Genomic DNA, 12,579 nt, shown 5'->3' on the forward strand with positions numbered 1-12,579 from the left:
ACCACAGTGTCTCCAGGCACTCCTTGAAAGAGAGAGGGCCTGGATTAACATTGTCCTTAATAACTGTATCAGCTTCTCAACCCTGAAGACAGTGGTATTGATTCCAGAGTAGAATGTGTGTTTTCACACCTGCAGGGAGCTTGAACACAAGTAGCTCAGGTCAGTCGGAGAGCAATGAAAAGTTATCTAGTACAGTTAAGGGGGGGTCTACTATATTGTTTGTGAATCCAAAGGCTGCATCAAAGCCCTGCCCTTGGCCACAATCTATCGCATGCTCCAGGGTCAAGCCTCAAGTCTATGTCCAAGTCCCATCCCAACGTTCTAACCTCCAACCAACTAGACTTAAACTCCCTTCTCTAGTCCTCGAGGGCGTATTCTCCTCCCTTCACTGGTCTGAAGCCCATCTTTACATCGTTTTGAGTCATGATTAAGGTTATGGAAGAACTGATCCTGAAACATTCTGTAAATGAAGGGCAGAGAGAGAGCAGAGTAACGACAGCCTGTAATGCACAGGGCAAACCAGACTCCGGAAACCCAGGGCAGTGTTCCCTACATCCTGCCCAGGCCCTAGCCCATGCCAAACCCTTGTTATCACTGTGCAGAATTACCTCCAGATCCCCCCCTTCCCTCTCGCTCTCTCCATATAGCACAGCACATTACCCAGGCTCTTCATTCGCTAAACAAAAGTAGCCGAAAGTGGCAAAAAAAGAGCCAGAAAGAGACTAAAAAATAAGCCCGGCTGTTATGCATTCCAAAGGCTATATCAATTGTCTGTCAGCAGGTTCAATCTGTTCCTTATAAGACAAGGGCATTCCCCTCATATTTTCCAAACACTGCAGTGTTATCAGATATAGCTTCATGGACAATTACTGTGCTGTCTAGCTCGGAGCATTCTGCAGCTCCATAGCCCCCGAACCCCATTTTCTACCGTTCACTCACTTCATACTAACTGCTTTGTAATCAACCTGAGATCAAACGGAAGGCCGAGATAGACTACGTTGAAAGAAAAAAAAAAGGTGGTTGGCCCAAACTATTTGGGTGGATTCATTTGGAGTTATTGCACATCTCACTGCAATGCTTTACTGTACCACAATGCGGTGAGATGAGAGAGAAAGAGAGAGACAAGGTTCTTGGAATACCACACACTGTTTGGACAGTGTTGAATCAATGAGTGGCCTTCTACAGCCCATTATAACATCACCATTTCCTGTTGCTTTGATAAACTTAGATATCAAGTTGATTACTCCGATTAATCATGGTTTAACTGGGCTCAGCTGGTCCTGTGTAGCATCAGCTAGACCTACGTAGGGATAAAGATTCTAGCCAACTCAGTACAGATGGTTAAGCCTATCCCTGATGAGGGCCACGGCTGTCATTTGGACCCCCAGTGGAGAGGATCTGACCTGATGGATCCTTTGCTTTCATGACATCCCTTGGCTCAGGCAATTGAAGACAGCTAGTATTCGTCTACAAGAGCCAGTAAAATCCCACGCCACAGCACAAGGCCACAGTTTACAGTTGGAGAATGTCCAATTATTTTCATCCCAAATATTTAGGGATGACAGCAAATCAAAGGAAAGTGCTTTTAAGTGAAAAATTATTCATTTTGTGTAAAGGAGGATGTTGTTTTGTTTGTTCTTCATAAGTTGAGGTATTATCCAGTTAAAACTAATGCATTTGTAACATAATTATTTATAGACAGTTGAAGTCGGAAGTTTACATACACTTAGGTTGGAGTCATTAAAACTCGTTTTTCAACCACTCCACAAATTTCTTGTTAACAAACTATAGTTTTGGCAAGTCAGTTAGGACATCTACTTTGTGCATGATACAAGTCATTTTTCCAACAATTGTTTACAGACAGATTATTTCACTTAGAATTCATGGTAATCACAATTCCAGTGGGTCAGAAGTTTACATACACTAAGTTGACTCTGCTTTTAAACAGGTTGGAAAATTTCAGAAAATTATGTAATGGCTTTAGAAGCTTCTGATTGACTCAAATGATGTCAATTAGCCTATTGGAGGTGTACCTGTGAATGTATTTCAAGGCCTACCTTCAAACTCAGTGCCTCTTTGCTTGACATCATGGGAAAATCAAAAGAAATCAGCCAAGACCTCAGAAAAAAATTGTAGACCTCCACAAGTCTGGTTCATCCTTGGGAGCACTTTCCAAACACCTGAAGGTACCACGTTCATCTGTACAAACAATAGCACGCAAGTATAAACAACATGGGACCATGCAGCCGTCATACCACTCAGGAAGGAGACGCGTTCTGTCTCAGAGGAGAACGTAATTTGGTGTGAAAAGTGCAAATCAATCCCAGAACAACAGCAAAGGACCTTGTAAAGATGCTGGAGGAAAACGGGTACAAAAGTATGTATATCCACAGTAAAACAAGTCCTATATCGACATAACCTGAAAGGCCTCTCAGCAAGGAAGAAGCCACTGCTCCAAAACCACCATAAAAAAGCCAGACTACTGTTTACATCTGCACATGGGAACAAAGATTGCACTTTTTGGAGAAATGTCCTCTGGTCTGATAGAACTGTTTGGCCATAATCACCATCGTTATGTTTGGAGGAAAAAGGGGGAGGCTTGCAAACTGAAGAACACCATCCCAACAGTGAAGAACGGGGGCAGCATCATGTTGTTGGAGTGCTTAGCTGCAGGAGTGACTGGTGCACTTCACAAAATAGATTGCATCATGAGAAAGGAAAATTATATGGATGTATTGAAGCAACATCTCAAAACATCAGTTAAAGCCTGGTCGCAAATGGGTCTTCCAAATGGAAAATGACCCCAAGCAAAGTTGTGGCAAAATGGCTTAAGGACAACAAAGTCAAGGTATTGTAGTGGCCATCACAAAGCCCTGACCTCAATCCTATAGAATATTTGTGGGCAGAACTGAAAAGTGTGTGTGAGCAAGGAGGCCTACAAACCTGACTCAAACCTGAAACAAAAATAGAACTGTTTGACCATAATGACCATTGTTATGTTTGGAGGAAATAGGGAAGGCTTGCGAGCCGAATAACACCATCCCAACCGTGAAGCACAGGGGGCAGCATCATGTTGTGGGGGTGCTTAGCTGCAGGAGGGACTGGTGCACTTCACAAAATAGATGGCATCATCAGTAGGAAGATTATGTGGATATATTGAAGCAACATCTCAAGACATCAGTCAGGAAGTTAAAGCTTGGTCACAAATGGGTCTTCCAAAAATGGACAATGACCCCAAGCATACTTCCAGTTTTGGCAAAATGGCAACAAAGTTAAGGTATTGGAGTGGCCATCACAAAGCCCTGACTTCAATCCGATAGAAAATGTGTGGGCAGAACTGAAAAAGCATGTGCGAGCAAGGAGTCCTACAAACCTGACTCAGTTACACCAGCTCTGTCAGGAGGAATGGGCCAAAATTCACCCAATTTATTGTGGGAAGCTTGTGGAAGGCTACCCAAAACGTTTGACCCAAGTTTAAATTGTTTAAGGCAATGCTATCAAATACTAATTGAGTATGTAAACTTCTGACCAACTGGGAATGTGATGAAAGAAATAAAAGCTGAAATAAATCACTCTACTATTATTCTGATATTTTACATTCTTAAAATAAAGTGGTGATCCTAACTGACCTAAAACAGAGAATTTTTACTAGGATTAAATGTAAGGAATTGCACAAAACTGAGTTTAAATGTATTTGGTTAAGGTGTATGTAAACTTCCGACTTTAACTGTAGGTATAATTGATCCTAGAGTTAGCCCACTGGCAAATACCAATCAAAAGCATAATTAAATCAACGACACATTTCCTGAAATTGTCAATTGATAGGCAGCCTATGTATTGTCTATTAGAAGGGAGAGAGATCTGGCTCACATCCCACTCCATGAGTTTGGAGACTGCCTCCTCATATTTGTCTGATAATAATCTATGGCATGGGGCAACGGGGACATTCCAGAATTCACATTCAGATCGGTAATAGGTTTTCTAAAGTGATTTGCCATTTAATAAAATATTATACTCGATAACCACATTTGTTTACAATGCGCAAATCATCTACATCGACTCTTTAATTCTTTATAGTTTAAGTTAAGTTATTGAAAAAGTACTAACCGCAGGATAGCCACATTATTAGGAAGCTGCTGGGTGTGTGCACCCTGTGCAGTTTGCTGTAGAAATCTATCATTTTAAAATGACATATCTAATAAATTGCAGCATCGCACAGCACAAAAAGATCATTGCACAAATTGTAATCATAAGCACTACGCAAATTTCACCAAGTTGGATAAACAACACAAACAACTTCGGAAGCGCAAAACGTACCTATTGAGTTCAGCAAGTAAACGATTGTTCTTTCACCGGGTTAGCAAACAACCACGAAGCAGGCCAGTCAATGTAGAGAGACAGAATCTGCCTTCCGATCGGTCTGCTCCACGGTATTCAATAATAGGCTACTACAAAGCGCAAGCCCCTCCCTTCAAAACATAATCGCACACATCTCTCATATGTTTACAGCTGAAGAGCCCTGTGCATTGCCCTTAGTCTGGCCCAAGTGCTGCTTAGGCTATGTATTTAAATAAATAAAAAACACGATGTCAAAAGTCCAAAACTCAGGCCATCACTTCGTAAAAAAGTGAGGAAATAAATGCCGACATTGAAAGTTCTACAACCCCAAATAATCTAAGCAGACAAAACTGATTTGCTGAATGCCCTTTTTTTGGTTATCCTTCAAGGGGCCTCTGAAAGAAAATCCTCTGTCAGGAAAGATCATGTGAAATGTTAATCTTGGCGAAAAAGGGTACTTCTGCTCAAACAAACACTTAGAGACTGGTGTAAAAGCTATTTAGAAAGGACTCAAAATATCCCCAATTTCAACAGTTTCCTAATTACTTGGGATTAACCAAGTAATAAAGTGAGACTTTGTATTGCAGGGCACCTTTAAACGTTATTTAGACAACATTCTTACTCAATCAGTTATGTAATAGCCTACTTTAAAAAAAATCAATTTGTTTGAGTTCATCATCAGGTACATTTTAGGTGCTGAATTAAAAAGAAAATTAGCATTTTCCGGACTCGAAAATACGTATTTTCCATATGTTGAAATCAGGTGCATTTTAGGTGCTAAATGAAAGGTGAAAATACATATTTTCTGGACATTGAAAATACTTCATTTACAAATGTTCTCAGGGTAAGCACAATAATACTTGTTCAAGCCTCTTAATATAAGAAAGAGGAGCCAACTGAAGACTGCAATATAATATTCATTATTATTCCCATCGGTCATGTGTACAGTGCATTCAGAAAGTATTCAGACCACTTGACTTTTTCCACATTTTGTTACATTACAGCAAAAATGTATTAAATTGTCCCCACCCCCTCATCTACACACAATACCCCATAATGACAAAGAAAAAAAACTGTTTTTTATACATTTATAAAAATTAAAAAAAAAACAGAAATATGACATTTACATAAGTATTCAGACCCTTTACTCAATACTTTGTTGAAGCACCTTTGGCAGTGATTACAGCCTCGAGTCTTCTTGGGTATGACGCTACAAGCTTGGCACACCTGTATTTGGGGAGTTTCTCCCATTCGTCTCTGCATATCCTCTCAAGCTCTGTCAGGTTTGATGGGGAGTGTCGCTGCACAGCTATTTTCAGGTCTCTCCAGAGATGTTCGAGCGGGTTCAAGTCCGGGCTCTGGCTAGGCTACTCAAGGACATTCAGAGACTTGTCCTGAAGCCACTCTTGTGTTGTCTTGGCTGTGTGCTTAGGGTCGTTGTCTTGTTGGAAGGTGAACCTTTGCCCCAGTCTAAGGTCCTGAGTACTCTTGAGACAGTTTTCGTCAAGTATCTCTCTATACTTTGCTTCATTCAACTTTCCCTCAATCCTGACAAGTCTCCCAGTCCCTCCTGCTCAAAAACATATCCACAGCATTATGCTGCCACCACCATGCTTCACCATAGGGATGGTGCCAGGTTTCCTCCAGACATGATGCTTGGCATTAAAGCCAAAGAGTTCAATCTTGGTTTCATCAGACCAGAGGATCTTGTTTCTCATGGTCTGAGAGTCTTTAGATGCCTTTTGGCAAACTCCAAGCGGGCTGTCATGTGCCTTTTCCTGAGGAGTAGCTTCCATCTGGACACTACCATAAAGGCCTGATTAGTAGAGGCCCTTCTACCCTGATTGCTTAGTTTGGCAGGGCAGCGAGCTCTAAGAAGTATATTGGTGGTTCCAAAATTCTTTCATTTAAGAATGATAAAGGCCACTATGTTCTTGGCGACCTTCACTGTGGAGAAAAGTTTTGGTACCCTTCCTCAAATCTGTGCCTCGACACAATCCTGCCTCGGTGCTCTACGGATAATCCAGTTTTTGCTCTGACGTGAATTGTCAACTATGGGACCTTATATTGACAGGTGTGTGCCTTTCCAAATCATGTCCAATCAATTGAATTTACCACAGGTGGACTCCAATCAAGTTGTAGAAACAGCTCAAGGATGATCAATAGAATAAGATACAGCTGAGCTGAATTTTTTGTGTCATAGCAAAGGGTCGGAATAAGGTATTTCCATGTATTGTTTTTAATAAATGTGCAAATGTCTCTAAAATTCTGTTTTTGCATTGTCATTATGGTACAGTGTGTAATTTGACCAGGATTCTGGAATATTGATGTCACATAAGAAAATGAGGAAAATGTCAATTATTCTGAATACTTTCAAAATACACTACTTAAGCTCACTTTTCAAAAGCATTAAACCATCAGTGATGCTATTCACAATAGTATACCTTACTAAATAAATCAACACACCACTTCAATTACAATAACATTGTCAGTAACGGTTACAGAATGTTGTTTTTTTCTTGCTATGACTGTGATATGCTGTTATTTATCTACCTTAATTGAATGCACTAAGTCGGCCTGGATAAGAGCGTCTGCTGACTGACCAAAATGTAAATGTAAAAACAAACAATTGCAAATCATGCTGGGAATTATTCTAATGAGTTCCACCTCCAAACACATACACATTTGGTCTATGCGGACCAGGTCTATGCGGACCAGGTCTATGTAAATCAACAATCCACAAATATAAATCATTTTCCACAAATGTAAATCACCAATCCACAAATGTAAATCACTTTCCACATATGTAAATCACCAATCCACAAATATAATTCATTTTCCACATATGTAAATCACCAATCCACAAATGTAAATCAACAATCCACAAATAAACATGGCTTTCCACTAATGTAATTCGCTATCCACAAACAAACAACTTTTGATTTGTATTTCTAAATCAAGGGCCTTAAGTAAAATGACTGGCATAAAGATTTGAACATAAGAGAGACTTGTGCAAACATGACAGAGATGGCTAACCTGCAACTCTGTATTTGGTAGCGCTTAGGTCACCTGACTTTTGGCAGGGATTTACGACAAGAAAATGATAAGAAGTTCTCATGCGTAGACAAGAAGTTCTCACACATTGAAAAAAGTTATCACGGTAGAAAATGATTTGTAGTCGTAGAAAAAAAGTTCTCATGTGTATAGAAAAAGTTCTCACGTGTAGAAAACGATTTGTAGACGTAGAAAAAAAGTTTATCCCTGCAGGCGGTTACTGAGTCCGAGGTGCTAAAGGAGGTCCTTAAACTTGACCCCAAAGAAACATCTGGGTCAGATGGTTTAGACCCTTTCTTCTTTAAGGTTGCTGCCCCTATAATGGCCAAACTTATCTCTGACCTTTTTAACCTGGCTCTCCTCTCTGGGGAGGTTCCCATTGCTTGGAAGGCAGCCACAGTTAGTCCTTTATTTAAAGGGGGAGATCAAGTTGATCCTAACTGTTCTAGGCCTATTTCTATTTTGCCCTGTTTATCAAAAGTGTTGGCTTTCTTGACTTGTCTATAGTATTCTCTCTGGTATGCAATCTGGTTCCCACTCAGGTTATGGATGTGTCACTGCAACCTTAAAGGTCCTCAATGATGTCACCATTGCCCTTGATTCTAAGCGATGTTGTGCTGCTATTTTATTGACCTGGCCAAAGCTTTTGGTACGGTAGACCATTCCATTCTTGTGGGCAGGCTAAGAACTATTGGTGTTTCTGAGGGGTCTTTGGCCTGGTTATAAAGTTATAACATCTGCTGTCTCAGCCACTGCCTGTCACCAAGGGTGTACCCCAAGGTTCGATCTTAGGTCCCACGCTCTTCTCAATTTACATCAACAACATAGCTCAGGCAGTAGAAAGCTCACTCATCCATTTATATGCAGATGACACAGTCTTATACTCAACTGGCTCCTGCCCGGATTTTGTGTTAAATGCTCTACAACAAAGCGTTCTTAGTGTCCAACAAGCTTTCTCTGCCCTTAAACTTGTTCTGAACACCTCCAAAACAAACGTCATGTGGCTTGGTTAGAAGAATGCCCCTCTCCCCACAAGTGTGATTACTACCTCTGATGGTTTAGAGCTTGAGGTAGTCACCTCATACTAGTACTTGGGAGTATGTTAGACAGTACACTGTCCTTCTCTCAGCAGATATCAAAGCTGCAGGCTGAAGTTACATCCAGGCTTGGTTTCCTCTATCGTAATCACTCCTCTTTCACCACAGCTGCCAAACTAAACCTGATTCATATGACCATCCTACTCACGGTGGATTATGGAGAAGTAATTTATAGATCGGCAGGTACTGGTGGTTGGGGAGCGATGGGCAACGATGCTTCGAGGGTGACTTGTCAATGTGTGCAGAGGGTCCCTGGCTCAAGCCAGGTTTTGGCGAGGAGAGGGACGGAAGCAATACTGTTACAAAGTCTGATTCCTACACCTCCCCTCTACTTTTCGCATGCCTCTCCTGTGGGAATGGTTAGAGACCTCAGGAAAACATATGTCTCCTTAATGCTCATCATCTGTGCAACATGAGACAGCGGATGGATTACAATAATTTACAATGTATGACATATCCTTCACATTTAGTGGTGCTATCACACTGGCCAACTAATTCAACTATTTGGGTGATGAACGGGGTGTACACCGCAATAGTGTGGCAAACATAGAGTTATCTAGGGTTAGGGTTTTGATTATTTACGTTGGACATACGATGGGTACACATATGGTTAACATGTTATGGTTACCGTACTATAATTTATGCAGCCTTGAAAGGCAGGCATCAGCATGGCCGAACGAGGGGCTGCCAGCGATTTTATAGAAATCGCTTTCTGTGGGCACAAACATTTTTTTACACGACTGCAAATTGCTTTCTCCCGTGATAACTTTTTTCTCCTGTGTGAGAACTTCTTGTCTTTTTCTTGTCGTCAAATCCCTGCCCAAAGTCAGGTGACCTAAGCGCTTCCCAATATGGAGTTGCAGATTTGCCATATCTGTCATGTTTGGCATCTCTCTCCTATGTGCAAATCTTTATGCCGGTCATTTTACTTAAGGCCCTCGATTTACAAATACAAATCAAAAGGTGTTTGTTTGTTTATGGTGAAGGCATTTGTGAATAGCGATTCACATTTGTGGAAAGTGATTTACATTTGTGGATTGGTTTTTTCACATTTGTGGATTGGTGATTTACATTTGTGGATTGGTTTTTTCACATTTGTGGATTGGTGATTTACATTTGTGGATTGGTGATTTACATTTGTGGATTGGTGATTTACATTTGCGAATACATTTGGCATGATATTGATCCCATACAGGGCCCTTAGTAATCAAGCATTTCAGAATTACTCCTAGGAATTGAGAATAAAGTATGACAGTGACCTAATTTACTCACCGCGAGTATGACATAAAAGGTCTCTCCTATTTTCAGCTATGACTAGTAGTTAGTCTTGTGAGTTGATCTCAGTTGTTTTTTTTGTAGGCTATTCAATGTCTTGTTTTTATTGTCATATTAAAATGTAATCGTCATAAAATATAATTATAATGGTGTCGGACAATTGTGAAATTGGTTATTAGGACTATTTAGGTGAAATAATACTCGCCGGCACACAGGCGCATGAAAGGTTGGCAGGTGAGAGATAGGCTAATCAAACTCACCAAATTAGTTTGAGAGGATATTATGAACAGCTGTCGCACATGAACCTCTTTACATAGAACTACCAATCCCTTTTCCGTTTCCAGCCTTTTTAAACACAACGTGTCATATTATGCATCATGGAAATAAAAAGAAAACCGACTGGTGGGAGGAGGAAAGTCAATTTGCACTGCAAGTTGAGAAATACAGAAGTATTATCAAGGTTACATTTTGTCATACATTGACCAGCCAGCACAGGAAGGAATCCGAATCAATAAATAGCACATTCCATTTGTTCTGTAAGAACTGCTGAAGAATGTGAAAAACACTGGTACACCATCCTATCAAAATGTAGGTTGGAGATGACCAACTTCTGCAGGGAAACAGAAAAAACAGGTAGGCCTGAGTTCAGTTGCTATGTTATGCACACTGTTAAGTAGACTATTTTGTTGTCTAAAGGGTATTCTCTGCATTTAGGAGGTGGCCCTCCACCTAAACCCCTCAGTGCCATTGCTGAATGTGTGTTTATCTACCTGGGTCGCTCAAATGTGACCATCTGGTGCATTGGAGAGGGCCAAGCTGCTGCCTTTTTGAGGGTCAATGAGCAGGACAATAAGTAGGATTTAAGCTTACTGTTGAATTTCAAACACTTTTGTTCACATTATATTTTGATTAACATTTTTTTTAAAATTGGACATAAGTAAGCTAAACTGAAAACAATAATTATGTTGTTGCAGCTCATCTCTAGCTCCTGCATCTGGCCCAGCGTCTGAAGGGACCTCCACCTCACTGTTGCTGCAGGACATCCATCCACCAGCAGCTCCCTGGAAGGTTTGGTTCCAACAAACTACGAAAAGGACATTGCTCAGCTGCAATGGGAGAAAGTGTTGTGCTTGCAGGAAGAATATTACTCTCTTACAATAAAAAAGCTTAAGAAATAATATGGTGTGTTTATTTGTTCACAGTAATCTTTTTTGTTAGCCCACTATGGCATGTCTGTATTGTGCTTTCCAACTCCTTAGGTTAAAGTTCATCTGTAGCCAGTGGCGATTTTACCATGTACATCATGGTGTGGCAAAAAAAGTGGGATGCATGCCAGCAAAGCCAAAAATACAACACTAAACAATACATGAATTGCACTATAATGGTGTCAAACGGTGCCCACAAACTGTTAGAGCCTACATAAAGCTGTCCCAACAGCAGAGTTCCAAAAGCAGTCCCTACACCTTACCACTGCTACACCTGGCTTTCAGCAGAGCCTTGTCTGGCAGCAAAACAGTTCATTCAGCCTCATTTACTGCCTTTAAAAAAAACATAGCTGATATGGCTGACTTGCTTAAACAAATGTGGCTTCTAATGACAATTGAGATGTATAAATGATGGCATAATTTGACGACAAGCTATTTGTTCAGCACTTTTGAAATGTACAGAATTCAGAACATGGGCCGTTCTTACAGTATACTACTATCAGTAGCACTGTCAAAGATATACGCACACACTGGCCACAAACGATGTGTTTACAATACCGCGTTGGTGAAAATAGACCAAATTATTAGGGTGAGGCACATGGGCTCCTAACAGCTTACTACACAACATACACTCAGTATTACTTTCTTCTCTACAGTACACATATCTCTCTGGCATCCTACAAAATGTATGAAGCAGCATAAGACATTTTTGGACTCACGTTGTTGTGATTTACTTGAACAGGAAAGTGGCGCGGCTTTCCTTTGTGGGCAAATTTTGTCATCAAAGAGAAAGATGACAGATTCACAATTCCGAGTTGAATGACCATTCAAAACGTATTATTCCAGACTTCCCAGTTGCAATGCTTGCAGTTAGCCACTGTCACCGATTCCTTACAAACCACACATTGTTGAAATTGTGATCTCCAAATTGTTGTGTAATGTTCATGTCCAATGGCCGATACGTTTTATGTATATTTTCTCTTCATTATTTCTCTTCAAATGACAAGGATTAAAAAGGATTTGCCAGTAGACTTGATTCACGATGATGACTAACGTTCAAAAGTTTGGGGTCACTTAGAAATGTCCTTGTTTTTGACAGAGAAGCACATTTTTCATCCATTACAATAACATCAAATTGATCAGAAATACAGTGTAGACATTGTTAATGTTGTAAATGATTGTTGTAGCTGGAAATGGCTGTTTTTTAATTGAATATTTACATAGGTGTACAGAGGCCCAATATCAGCAACCGTCACTCCTGTGTGGCACATTGTGTTAGCTAATCCAAGTTTATCATTTTAAAAGGCTAATTGATCATTAGAAAACCATTTTACAATTATGTTAGCACAGTTGAAAACTGTTGTCCTGATTAAAGAAGCAATAAAACTGGCCTTCTTTAGACTAGTTGAATATCTGGAGCATCAGCATTTGTGGGTTTGATTACAGGCTCAAAATGGCCAGAAACAGAGACTTTCTTCTGAAACTCGTCAGTCTATTCTTGTTCTGAGAAATGAAGGCTATTCCATGCGAGCAATTGCCAAGAAACTGAAAATCTCCTACAGAGCTGTGTACTACTCCCGTCACAGAACAGCGCAAACTGTCTCTAACCA

The 12,579-nt window shown here is 40.4% G+C and overlaps 1 protein-coding gene across 5 annotated transcripts in view; it reads right to left on the bottom strand.

Annotated features, from left to right (window-relative positions):
* The window catches only part of LOC110490253 (non-muscle caldesmon), a 53,641-nt gene extending 48,972 nt beyond the window's left edge, over positions 1-4,669 (bottom strand). For 2 of the 5 annotated variants that reach the window (XR_005036120.1, XR_005036119.1), the window contains exon 1: positions 4,318-4,669. The gene's annotated coding sequence lies outside the window, so the exon portion shown is untranslated. The remainder of the gene's footprint in view (positions 1-4,317) is intronic. The other 3 variants (XR_005036111.1, XR_005036110.1, XR_005036116.1) reach the window with 2 other exon arrangements.
* Between the last annotated feature and the right edge of the window lie 7,910 nt (positions 4,670-12,579).

This window comes from Oncorhynchus mykiss, chromosome 15 (genome assembly GCF_013265735.2).
Source record: "Oncorhynchus mykiss isolate Arlee chromosome 15, USDA_OmykA_1.1, whole genome shotgun sequence".
NCBI lineage: Eukaryota > Metazoa > Chordata > Actinopteri > Salmoniformes > Salmonidae > Oncorhynchus > Oncorhynchus mykiss.